Below are 13,638 nucleotides of genomic sequence, written 5' to 3'. Positions count from 1 at the left end.
ACAAGGACAAGACGTGCATTAAATGCACCTGACAATAGTAGATGGATAAGCACTGCCCTAGGTTCACTGTAACTCCTCGTGAACCTACCCCCAAGCACTGTAGGCAACCCCTTTGCCTATAAAAGGAGGCCCTTACCTCATTTAGAAGGGGTTAGACTTTTTGTACATCGACCCATAAGACGGTCATCAACGGTTACTGTAACAATCGACAACAAAACGCTTAATACAACCAGACAAGCAGGACGTAGGGTTTTACGCGTAAGCGGCCCGAACCGGGGTAAAAAGGCTTGCCGGGTGCTGATTGTTAGCTCTGCTCTTCACGTCACCTCTCCCCGCCCTACGATCACAAGGGTTTCACGTTGATTCCCATAGGTGTCGACCTTGCATCGCCAACATCATATGGCTTCGAGGTGACCACAAATGCTCGGGGCAATCTCCACAACTTAATTGAAGACCCCAATGCTTGCCCGGAGCTTTACACCACAATGATTGAGCTCCGAGGCACCACCAAGCTTCTAGGACACCAAAGCATCCATGAAGAACAATCTCTAGGGGTACCAAGTACCCAAGGGTAATAAGCTTCTCAACTTCTCACTTCCACGTATCACTGTGGAAAACTCAAACCGATGCAACTAATGCAATGGCAAGAACACACGAAGTGGTCAAGTCCCTCACACTCAAATCCCTCAACAACAAGAAAAGCTATGGAGAAATATGAGAGGAAGAACAAGGAGCTCACAAAGAACTCCAAGATCAAGATCCAAGGGGTTCCCCTCACATAGAGGAGAAAGTGATTGGTGGAGATGTGGATCTAGATCTCCTCTCTCTTTTCCCTCAAGAACTAGCAAGAATCATTAGAGGGATTGAGAGTTAACAAGCTCTAAGAAGGTCAACAATGGGGGAAGAACACGAGCTCAATGGATCGATAAGGTACAATGGGGAAGAAGACCTCCTTTATATAGTGGGGAAAGGAATCCAACCGTTACCCCCACTCACAGCCCGACCGAAGCGGTACTACCGCTGCCCGGAATGTCCGAGGGAGCGGTACTACCGCCCAGGAGCGGTAGTAAAAAATTACTACCGCTGGCACCAGGAGGGGTACTACCACTAGATAGTGAAACTGCCATAACTTTCGCATACGAACTCCGAATCGAGCAAACTCGAGCTTGTTGAATTCACGACGACAAGAGCTATCCAACAGCGACATAAAATCTTAAGAACATGGAGTTATGAGAACGCCAATGATATAGAGATGTGAGACCTCTATGGATGAAGAACCGGCAAAAATTTGCAACATCGAAAACATCATAGAAGATGCATATAGACTCCTTTTTCGATGAACTCGAGCTTGTCATGAAGATGATCATAAGCTCTAAAACTTGCAAGGAGAAGCACCAAACAAGAACCAAGATATGATGCAAGGATGCAAATGGTTTGATCTCTCAACGAACGATACGATCAAGCTACTCACTTGAGATCCCCCCTACAGTACGCAAACTATCCTACAATAGAAAAACCTATCAAGGGCAACCTATACCTTGCACCTAGTCCTCTTGAGCTAGATGATGATGATCTTGGCTTTCTCAAGATGGACCACCTTTCTTGATTGCTCCCCCATACTCACTGTGGGTGAGCCGCTGTTCAACACATTCTTCACGAGTCCATTGCCACCACAATGGACGGCAAGCTTCAAGCATGATATCTTCGTGATGCTCCACTTGAACTTGCACACCGCAATCTTGATGACGATCACCACTTGATGTCGTACTTCATAGGTTGAATGATATCTTCCTCTTGACGCAAAGCCATGGAAACACACCTAACCCCACATAGAACTCTTACGAAGACATGTGTTAGTACACAAAAGCGTTATGCACAATGCTTACCATACCATGGGATCACTTGATCCTTCTCGGTACATCTTGTACGCTTTGTGTGTTGATCATCTTGATTTACTCTCTGCTTAGTCTTGATCAACCTTGTGTCTTTATGACCAATCTTTGGATAATACTTTGAATACCACCTTGGTCATCATATAAACTCCTTGAAACCAACAGATGGACTTCAAGAAGTGCCTATGGACAAATCCTTCGAATATAACTTAAGCCAACCGTTAGTCCATAGGGATTGTCATCAATTACCAAAACAACATATGGAGAAATATGCTCTAACAGTAGGTCTCGTCGTAGTTATAATAGAGCCTTTGGCGACGGTGCTCGATTTACTTGGCCGGAGTGAGCGAGCGGAACGGGTGCGCCGCTGCCGTGGTTGGGGCTGATGCGGGAGCTAGGGGAGGCCGGCCCGGTGCGGAAGCTGCCGCCCGAGGGGGCGCCAAGGGGACCGGGATGGCGTCGTCTGCTGCATGGCCAGTTCATGGTGCTTGAATGCGTGGGTGTAGTACATGGCCGTCTGGAGGTCCTGGGGCCCGCGCATCTCCATGTCCACGCGAATGTGGTCCGGTAGACCCCCCACAAAGAGCTTGGCCCGCTGGCGAGCTGAGACGCCGGGAGCGTGGCACGTCACCGCGTGGAAGCTATCGGCGTAGTCTTGCACCGTGGGCATGAATGGAAGGCGTCCAAGCTCTGCGAGTTGGCTCCCGCGTATGGGGGGGGTCAAAACGCAAGAGGCATAGATCGGGTAGCGTTCACATGATGGCAACCCTCCCTTGCCCTGCTTGGGGGGCGTAGTACCATGTTTGTGCGGCACAACGAAGATGGTATGAGGCGATCCAGGTGTGGTTGGATGCGAGGTTGTGTTGCCCCTGAAAAATTGGTCACATTGATTGAGCCAATTCAGGGGGTCCTCGATGTCGTCGTAGGTGGAGAACTCCAGCTTCGAGAAGTGCGGAGGTGGACAGACGTATCCCATGACCGCCGGTGTCTCATCTGTGTGGAGCAACAAAGACGACGGAGTCGGGTAGGCGGGCTGCAGGGTACCGTCGTGGAACACGGGCCTGTCCACGCTGGCGTAGAGACCCGTAGTCCCGGAGGGCCCATCGAGCGGTCCGGTCGGGTGCGCCGTGGCTGGCGGTGGGAAGGGTGGATGGCCCGGGCGTGCTATTTTGATCGGCCCGGCAAGCCAGGCAGGCAACGGAGACGGCGACGGGGGAACCTCACCTCGTGGATGGGTACCCCCGGAGTCGATGGCTTCCCGCTCTATGTCGAGGTCGTCCCGTGTGCGGTGCAGCCGAGAGGGGCGATGGTGGCACCACAGTGGGGAAGAAGGCGGCGGCCGACGGCGGCGGTGCATAGGGCCCCGCAAGAAGAGAGCGTATGCACGCAACCGCCTACCCTAGCTCTAACAGTATAACGCCCAAGATGCGATCCTATCCTATTTTGACACGAGGGCCTTGACAGGGATAGAAGCACATATCGTCGTTTCGCAAGAACGGATATGTTACAAGTACATGTACAGAATAGGTGAGTATATGGAATTGGCTTACAGTCGCCACAAGCTACATCAAAATCACATCAATACAATAACATATTCAATCACCATGTAGAAGAGTCGGGTTCGGCTACGGACGAAAACAAACGATAAAAAAACGTCCATCCTTCCTATCCCAGGCTGCCGGCCTGGAACCCAACCTAGATCGATGGAGAGGAAGAACAAGAAACTCCAAATAGAACAACCATCACGCTCACGTCAAAGTGTCACTTTACCTGTAACTGCAACTGGTGTTGTAGTAATCTGTGAACCACACGGACTCAGCAATGTCATTTCCAAAGGTATCAAGACTAGCAAAGCTTAATGGGTGAGGTAAGGTTAAGTGGTGAGGCTGCAACAAGCGACTAAGCATTTATTTGAGTGGCTAACTTACGAATACAATCATAAGAGGGGGATTATCTACGCATAATCGGATGGGAACTAATGATGATCAAATGAATGATCATGAACACCTACTTACGTCAAACATAACCCCAATGTGTCCTTAGTCGGAGAAGGAGCTCATGAAACAGACGGTCACGGTTACACACATAGTTGGCAAGTTTTAGTTAAGTTTACTTCAAGTTATCTAGAACCGGATGTTAAACTAAGTTTCCAAGTTTGCCACAAAACCGCGGGCATGAATTTCCGAAAGATTTAACCCTGCATTGGTGCTCCAACTAATCCATCACAAATTACCACAAGCCGCATAGAAAGCCTCGATCACAAAACTCGAGATCTCCTCGGATTCCTTAGTGGAAAACCTCAACTCTGAGATAGCCCAAAGCATCACCGGAATCCCGATGCACAAGATATTTTGTAGAAGGTAAAACAAGTCCACCAAGGTCGCCCACGTGTCGAAGAACCCAATAGGAGGCGTGTATCTCGTTCTCACGACATGATGGATAAGCGAAGCGTACGGTGGCCTGATAGAAATCACCCAAGTTGCCTTGGGTTGGCCCCGCATAGTGCTCTATTTTAGACCAACACTCATGAGGAGCACTAGCCCGGGTTGTTGATTAAGTATCCTTGGGTTAATTAATCCATATGTGGTTCATTAGTTATTAGGCAAATAGTACCAAAGTTGGGCCTTGCTAGACCAGTTTTAAACTAAAATGACTTATCAAGTGGGTCCCCATAACAACCCCGAGCGTGTTAGGAGTGCTCAATTGTGGAACATAACACCGATAGCCGAAACTAAGGCAACAAAGGTGGAACAAAACACTAGGCTAGAAGGCCAAGCCTTCCACCTTTTACCAAGTATATAGGTGCATTAAATTAAATAGCAGTTATATGGGGATATAACAAGGAATCCATGTCTTCACATGGAAGCAATTACACGTGCAACTAGCAACACTAACAAAAGGCTGAGCAAGCAGTAACATAGCAAAACAATAGTTTGTTGGGTTGTGGAAAGGTTAGAGGTTTTTCATGGCAATGTTGGGAGGCTGACATTTAAGTGGTAGGAAGCAAGACATAGCGAAATAAACGAGACAACTAGAATGGTAATGGTAGTAATGGAATGTGATCCCGCTTGGAAGAAGAACGACTCCGTGAAGCAGGCGAACCAACGTAGTCGAATGGATCCTCACACTCCGAAGCGGATCGGAACTCTATCGAGAAGAAGCAAACCGGAAACAAGAATCAACACACGATATTCACCATGGCACATGCACGATATGATGTGCAACACATATGATGCATGCCTAGCTTAATTATGCAAGGTACGGCATGACAATTCATAACAATCAAACACTACACATTAAGTGAAGCTCAATATGCAACGAGTTACATATAGACGAAGCTCCACATATGAATTATTTATTTCACTCCCATTTAGGTACACGACAATATAAAATGTTGTTTAAACATGGCAAGAGGTGAAGCACAAATAAACTACCTATCTAGGCATTTCAAATGTGAATCATATAGCATTTCCGAAACGACCCCAGGGGTTAACTTCAAAATTTGTCCAGATGTGTTCTAAACATATTTTATGTTTGTTAAACGGCAAAATAAATTGAAGCACGTGAAACTACACGTCATTCTAGTTGGTTTACGTATAGGGTTATTTACATCCGGGCCCCACTTCGCTTAGTTTTGCTTATTTTTCCCCACTGACTTAGCTTTCCTCGTTTTTGCCCTACTTCGCTCTCCAATCACGCACGCAACCAAACGGGGCGTTTCCGTCTAGTAAACCTCCTTTGACCGTTATGTCGCCTGACTAGTGGGGTCGGCTTGGGGAAACTCATCGCGCTTACGAGTGGGGCTCGATAAGGCAAGCGGACCCATGCGGGAACGACTCGTCTCCCGCTGGCCCACGGGGAAGCAACATCGGCGATGTCAAGGCTACTTTGGCCTGTCCACGTGCGAACGACTTGTCTCCCGCTCGCCCATCGGGCTGCGATAGCGGCGGCGCTTCTACTTTGACCGGTCCCATCGGGCTGCGATAGCGGCGGCACTTCTACTTTGACTGGCCCACGCGGTAGCGACAACGGCGACACTTTGGCTGTTTTGAAGGGTTCCATTAAATAGGAACCGCCGCCACCTTCTTCCCCACTCATCCACCCCACTCCCCGAGCCAATAAAACCCTGGAACGATGGCGAAGCGCAACCTCGCCGCCCACGAAAGAGACGGAGGTCCGTCGAGCCCTAACCGGCACCGGACGGTGAACGAGGACTTCGCGCAGTCCCTCTAGGAGAACAACGAGTCGGTGCCATGGCCAAGCATCGTGCTCCTAGAGCGGTGGAACCTCACCGAGAGCCGGGTGCCTGTGTCGCAGGTTCGTGCAAATGGCATCGAGCGGCGGCGGGAGATCAGCCCGCGGTGCAGCATCCTGCCGCTCGATCTCAAGTTGGACCCGGGGTTTGCGCCCACCAGCGACCTTTGGGATTGTTGGTTCATCCCCGGCGTCGTGCCCGAGGGGCGCCGACGGATGTACTGCGCGTCCGCCGGGGCGGGGCCGCGGCCACCTACTCCACTATCACTAGAGGTGGCTGATCCACCGGCAGAGGAGCATGCGGCTCCACTGCCGTTGAAGCTGGCAGATCCACTAGCAGAGGAGTAGGCGGTTCCACTGCCACTGGAGCAGTCGCCTCCGGCGTAGGAGGAGGCGCCGCCCGCATCCAACAGCGACGAGGAGTAGGTGATCGTGATGGAGCATACGGCAAGGCGGCGACGGGCACGACGGCGAAGGTAGTATATGGTTCGCCTTTTTGTTTATATATATACATATATACATATACATATATATATAACTGTTTGGGGCACCTAGGTGCCGAGGCACCTTACCCGCAGCCGTTAGATGGTGACTGATTTACATCTGATTCAAGTATTAATGGATAACTCATTAATGTGATTTTAAATGACATTATTTAATAGGTATGGTAAGCCTCCACGCATGCATGACAACCATTTATGGTTTAAATTAATGGATAGTTTTGAATGCAATAAACCTTCCAAATTTTTAAGCATGTACGTGTATGTATGTGAATAATATCTAAAATTGTACGCGTTATTGGCCTGATAATAATTTCACTTTTACAAAAATAGTATTATATTCCTCAAGTATCATACTTCACATATATATATGTACGTTGTTTATTTTGTTTGTAATCGAAGTTTATCTGAATCAAAATAAAATTAGTTAAATGCGTACGTTGTTTATATATATTTGTACTTTTTTAGCCTCGTAGTAGTTGAAATCCCTATTTCTTAAGCTTTTTAACTGTATTCCAACGAAATATTTTTTATTTTTTATTTGTTTAGTGCCAAAATACCTATTTTTTAGGCTTTTTAACTATATTTCATGCATTATATGAGTTTAATAGTATTTACCAAAATGTCTATTGTGGAGGAAATCAAGCTTCTTTGTAATCTGCATAAAACTAAATTTACTCATGCTCTTCGTACCCAAAATACTGTTAGTGATTATTTGACTAAGTTTGCCAGAACAGAGAATAGAGCTGCCATTTGGCTTAACTCTGGCTTGTGAGAGTCTATTGATATTTGTAATACGGACCGTGGTTGTACCACTTAAGTAATACAAATTTCATTCGCAAACAAAATAGCATTTACCGACAATAATGAAATTATTTTCTATTCTTTTACAAGTTGAAAAGGAGGGATAACCAGATAAAGGGTATCTAGTAGGCATTGCACACAATCGACTCAAGAAAATTATGGTCATTTTGGTCCGAGACACAGAGAGCGTATGAATCCAAGAAAATTAGGCCCAAAAAAACTGAGGACAATACACTCGCATTAATTAGGCCTTGTTTGGAAACTCTAACTCGGATAGAGGTTAGAGTTAGATTCTTCAGTGGGTTAGTTACATCTAATAACAATGCTGTTAGGGCATATTTTATGCCTAAGTAATTTTGGTGATTGATGACAGTATCGCAAAGGACTAATCGTGTGTGTTAAGATTTCAGATAACACATGTCAACGGCACAAGACGACTCGCTGAAAGTGCAGTCATGCCCTTAATCGTGTTTTGGTGTTGCTCACAACACACATATAGATAACTAATCACTAATCCCCTTTAAGCTATTGTGAATGATCATGTGTTGATAAGGACAAGCTCATGTGCTAACAAGGACAAGATCAAGATAAGCATTCCTGAGCACTACATGCTTGATTCTTGTGGATGTTCACATGGTGGACAAATGAAGATGAATACATAAGCTAGGCTTTCCACATTGTGTATGGGAGAGCTACTTGAAGACTTCATCATGTCTTGCTTTCAACTTGAGCCAAGAAGGAACAACAACATCAAGCTCAAGTGAAAGGGCTAACTCAAAGGTATCAGTCCCTTTGACGTTAGTGGTGAGAAGTGATGATCAGCGAATAAAATTATACACTCAAGTATGGATCATTGGTACCCCTTTTATAATTCTTGAGTCTTTAGGGATCCTGCACTATTAAGAGGGGATCACAGGTTTTGCGATGAACTTGCTCAAACTACATCTCCACTGTTCTTCTCAGACCACATCTCCACTGCTTATCTGAAAACAGAACAAATGCCTCGGACATCCGGCTTCCTCCGGACGTCCGAGGGCCAGACGACCGTCTGCTTCGGAAATCCAGAATCCTATACGAGAGAAATCAGAGCCATATAACTCGGACTTCCGGCTCCCTCCGGACGTTCGAGGGCCGGACGTCCGACCAGCTTCGGAAATCCGGAGCTTTGCACCAGAGAAACTTGAGCCATATAACTCGGACTTCCGGCTCCCTCCGGACGTCCGAGGGCCGGACGTCCGACCACTTTCGGAAATCCGGAATCTTGCACCAAAGAAGTTTGAGTCGAATAACTCGGACTTCCGGCTTCCTCCGGACGTCCGATCCCTGTTCAACTACACAGTGGTTCCAGATATATATACATCCCTCGGACGACCGACCCCTGTCGGACGTCCGACTCCTTATGGACGTCTGGACATCCGAGAAATGCCGGACGTCCGACCCGTGTCAGACTTAAAGTGTCCCCAACGGTTGTTTCACTCTCCCCACTATATATACCCCCCTCCCACTTCGTGAGAGGGTGCCCAACACAGCCATATCCTCATAAGAACACATTTCTACCCCACATACATTTGCTCACACCAAATCTTAGATCCTAAGAGCATTTGTGAGCCCCTTTGAGAGTTGTTCCAATAAAAAGACAGATCGTCTCCCTCTCCTTCTCTCAACCCAAGCTATTTGAGATTTGAGCAAGTTTTGAGCATTCCCCGTGATCTTGTTACTCTTCAAGGTTGGAGACTCCTAGGCGGTAGGAGTTCTTCGGAGAGGAATCAATCCGTGTGATTACCCCCAGAAAAGTTTGTGAGGGTTTGGAAGCCACCTCAAAGGCTTATCACTAGTGGTTGAGAAACGCCTTCGTGGTGTTATCTCAAAGGGAGAATAGGGTGAGCCTTCGTGGTAACATCCACCTCTCTAACGGTGACTAGCTTCCCTCCAAGGTAGTGAACATCAGGATACATCTTCGCCTCAGTGACCTTGGTTATCCTTAACCCTAACTCCTTACTTGTGGTTTACTTGTGTTACTTGAGCATACGTACATTGCATATTGTTTGTGCTCATTATATTGTGTTGGCTATTTCTTTGTACAAGATTAATCGTTCAAGCATACCCTCTATATCCACACGTTCACACTTGCAGCTTTTGATATATCATGTGCTATAGTGTGATCTAGTATCTTGTGTCGTTCACCTACTTGTCAGGTGATATAGCTCAAGTAAGTTTGTGTAACTTGCTTGTGCTTGTTAGTAACTGTATTGTGTCCATCTTGGTAGATCGTGTTGTTGATACACGTTGCGGTCCCTATTGCATTTAGGATTTGTGCTTGAAAAGTATCCTCTTAGTTTATTTCCGCATTAGGTTTAAGCCAAATCCGAAGAAGTTTTTAAATAGCCTATTCACCCCCCCTCGAGGCGTCAACGGGGTCTTTTCAATTGGTATCAGAGCAAGGTCTCTCTTTAATTAGGTTTCATGACCTAGAGAGTATCGATGTCGACTATTGGATTAGTGCACAATGACACCTTTGACTTTGATGGCAGAAATTATAACCTATGGAGAATTCGTATGCTTCATCACTTTCGGGCCATGGGCCCAAATACTTTACGAATTGTTCTTGTAGGGATTGCCGACAAAAAGGATGATGCATCTTCATCTACTAGTGAAATGTATCTTGATTGTGAGGCTTTTCTTGCCATTCATCGAACCATAAGTCCTGAAGTGTTTAAGTCTATCTCGACTTGCAAGTGAGCTCATGAAGTTTGGACTAAACTTGAAGATATATATGGTGGGTCCAATCTTGATGAAGACGATATTATGATGAAGGAGTTGGTGCATGAGCTCTTCACTCTTTTCGATCATAAAGAGTCCACCACTACTTCCATATCCGATTGCTTGCACACCTCAGCATCTTCAATCTCACAAGGTAATGACATGGTGAGTGAAGAAATATATGTTGATGAAAATGTCATAGCCTCTATGGACACAAGCATATCTAGCACCACACGTAGTGTAAATTATTGTGCTGATAGGTCATGCATTTCACCTAAAGATCCCTCGACAAATGTCTGTGGTGATATGCCTGCTTTCCCGTGTCCTCTTGATCAAAATATCTTGTTTCTCCCTAGTTGTTCTATGACTAATCATTTAGGGGAAATCAAGAAATATGAAGTACCTTTGACTAATGAAGAATCTGATTCACCAAAAGAATCATCATCAACTCCTCCAGTTCACATGTGCCTCATGGCAAGAGGTAATAATGAGGTATCATCTTCCCCGCGCAATAACGATGATATTTGCGATGAGGATGATGATGATGACTTGACTGAAAATATCTATGTGATCAGTAAAATTATTCATAAAGCTAAAAATAACGCTCTTCAAAGATTCCAAGATGTTCTTGCTTACTTTGAAAATTGTAATGATTCACTTAATCATGAACAAGCTAAAAGTGAACAACTTGAACATGAACTTGAGAAGAGTCATCAAGCATGTAGAGACTTAAGATCTTCAAAAGGAGAGATTGAAGTTGCTCATGATAAACTTAAAAAGGATTTTGAGGTCCTTCTCCTTGAATGCAAGAATGTCAAGGGAGAGGTCATCAAAACCTCTAAGATCTATGAGGAGCTTCAATCTACTCATGAGAAGTCTCTAATCGCTACTTACTCCTCTCATATTGTTGATGATACCTGTACATCTAACCCTATATATTTTGAAGTATCAACATTGAAGGAGAATGTTGAGCTACGTGCTCAACTTGATTTACTAACTAGCAATTATGGGAAGTTGGAAGAAAACCATGTAATGCTCACAAGCTCTCATGCCGATCTTCTAACATCCCATAATGTGCAAAAGTTAGCTCATGAGGCTATCATCACCAAGGTAACATCAAGTGAGCCTCATGTGGACAATGGCACCACTTCTAATCAAAGACTATATTTCCATGTGCTAGTCCTCGTAATTCGTCTACTCATAATGTTGCTACCTCGTGTGATGAATTACTTTCCTTGCCTTGTTGCTCTAACATTGAAGCTTACACTTCCTCTAGTACTTGCATTGACACTAACCGTGCAGAGGAAATCGAAGAGCTCAAGGCCCAAGTCACTTCTTTGAAGAAAGACTTGGAATAGTGTCATGAAGGGATGTCCACACTCAACAACGTCCTGTGTGAGCAAACATCTCCGAATGACAAAAATGAGGTTGGAGTAAACTCAAACAAGAACAAGAGTGGCCTAGAACAAGTTAAGAATTCAGCCAAATTCATTTGCTTCAAGTGCAAAGTTAAAGGGCACCATGTTAGATCTTGCCCTCTGAAGACGAAGTCTCAAAGTCACAAGCAACAAGGGAAGCGGCCACAAACTCAATCACACACTCAGCTACAAGTTGAAGGAAGGCCTCTTCCCAATAAGACCCAAGCCAACACTCCCCGAGGTGAGAAATCAACTCGGAAGAAAACAAAGGGTAGATGTTGCTACTTATGTCGTGAGAAGGGTCACGTCGCTTCGTCTTGCACAAGAGGTAACTTATCCAACCCAATCACTATTGATGATAGCTATTCCCTTGGGAAGGATAAGGTTCGCAATGTGTTTGCCAAGTTTGTTGGTACTCAAAATGGTGTCAAGAAAAGAACCATTTGGGTTGCCAAGCCTATTGTGACTAACCTCTTAGGACCCAATGTAGTTGGGGACCAACAAGCTCAAACTTGATCAATAGGTGGTTTTGGAGGACATTGGAGACTTGGATACATAATGAAGATTTAAGGACTCTTCATCATTCGTATTATCTCAAGCCAAGTCATTTGGATTATCGAGCCCATATCCCATATCCAATGTGCCTCTTTGCGGTAACTTGTACTTAAATTGTTTACATTGAAAGTTGCCTGCCCCACTCCTTCTCATGTGTAGGTTTGGTACCTAGCATGTACTTTGACATGTTGCGCCTACTAGTATGATTGCTATGTGTTATATATCATGTGTAGGTCGTTATGTATGCCATATAGTTGTGTGTAGTCCTGATCATTACTTGCATCCTAGCTGCAGCGATGTGTGGGTCTTTTGAGACATTAATAGCTCATCACATTAAGGAGGAGTGTTCTGCTCTACGCACATCACTAACCCAAAATGTGTATATATGTATTGGACTCCATCTGGTATTCACGGTGCAAGATTATCCAATCAATTCGTTTGATGTCAAAGCCATCCGAAGGTCAAATTGGCATCCACTTATCAGCTTAGTTGGATGATTGATTGCCTTGTATGCTAAATACATGGATTATCACATTATGGGAGTGTGATATGCTTTGTGCACTTCACATCCCCTGGTAAGATAAAACATCCGATGTATGCCACTCAGAATCTACCACATGGGGTTATTCTATAACTGTGTGGCGTGTCATGCTCCACATGTCTTAATTCGCATTATAACCCTGTTGGTGTCTAAATCCCTTAGATGTGCGTGAGTATGACGTCCTACTACACCAATACTCATGGCTTAGCCGCTAGATCGTATCTAAAAGAAGGGCATAGTTGATGCATGCCTTTCGAATTATTCTCTCCACACCATGATCTAACTAATTGGGATGTTAACGTATGACATCTAAACATTATGATTATGGTTGAACTCCCATATCACACTTGTGTGAGTATAAAACGATCTTTTTGCTCGTTTGGCACCTACCGCCACTGATAATTCTAAATGCCATTGTGTTCTCTCACACATGGTATCTCTGGCTTGGTAGTGTTTTCCATGGTCATTTTATTTCGGCTTTGTCCTCATTTGACCTACTTAACTTGCCGAGAAATTCATGTCTCTCCCGGTAATCTCCCATGCATGCCTTTGAGCTCGCACTATTTATTTCATAATGTTGTGGGAGTTATAATCATATTACCTACACTTATACATCTACTGGGGTGAGACATGCATGTAAGGTTGTGCAAAATGCATACCTTACATGGTTTGATGCCTTGACCAGTTCATGTGTTGAACTTGGGGTGCTACCATATGTTGATTTGTCACCCTGATCCATTTTGGACGACATGAATGTTTTGTAATAGAAAATTATGTGTTCATTTGTCCAAATTGTATATCCTTGGATTTTGATAGGCTTGTGTAGGCATATCTACTATGTGTAGATGCACATGTCGTGTCTATCGTATCTTTGATCCAATATATGTATATGGTAAATCAGATGTATCCATTAA

This window comes from Hordeum vulgare, chromosome 7H, assembly GCF_904849725.1.
Source record: "Hordeum vulgare subsp. vulgare chromosome 7H, MorexV3_pseudomolecules_assembly, whole genome shotgun sequence".
NCBI lineage: Eukaryota > Viridiplantae > Streptophyta > Magnoliopsida > Poales > Poaceae > Hordeum > Hordeum vulgare.
This window is presented reverse-complemented; position numbering follows the sequence as displayed.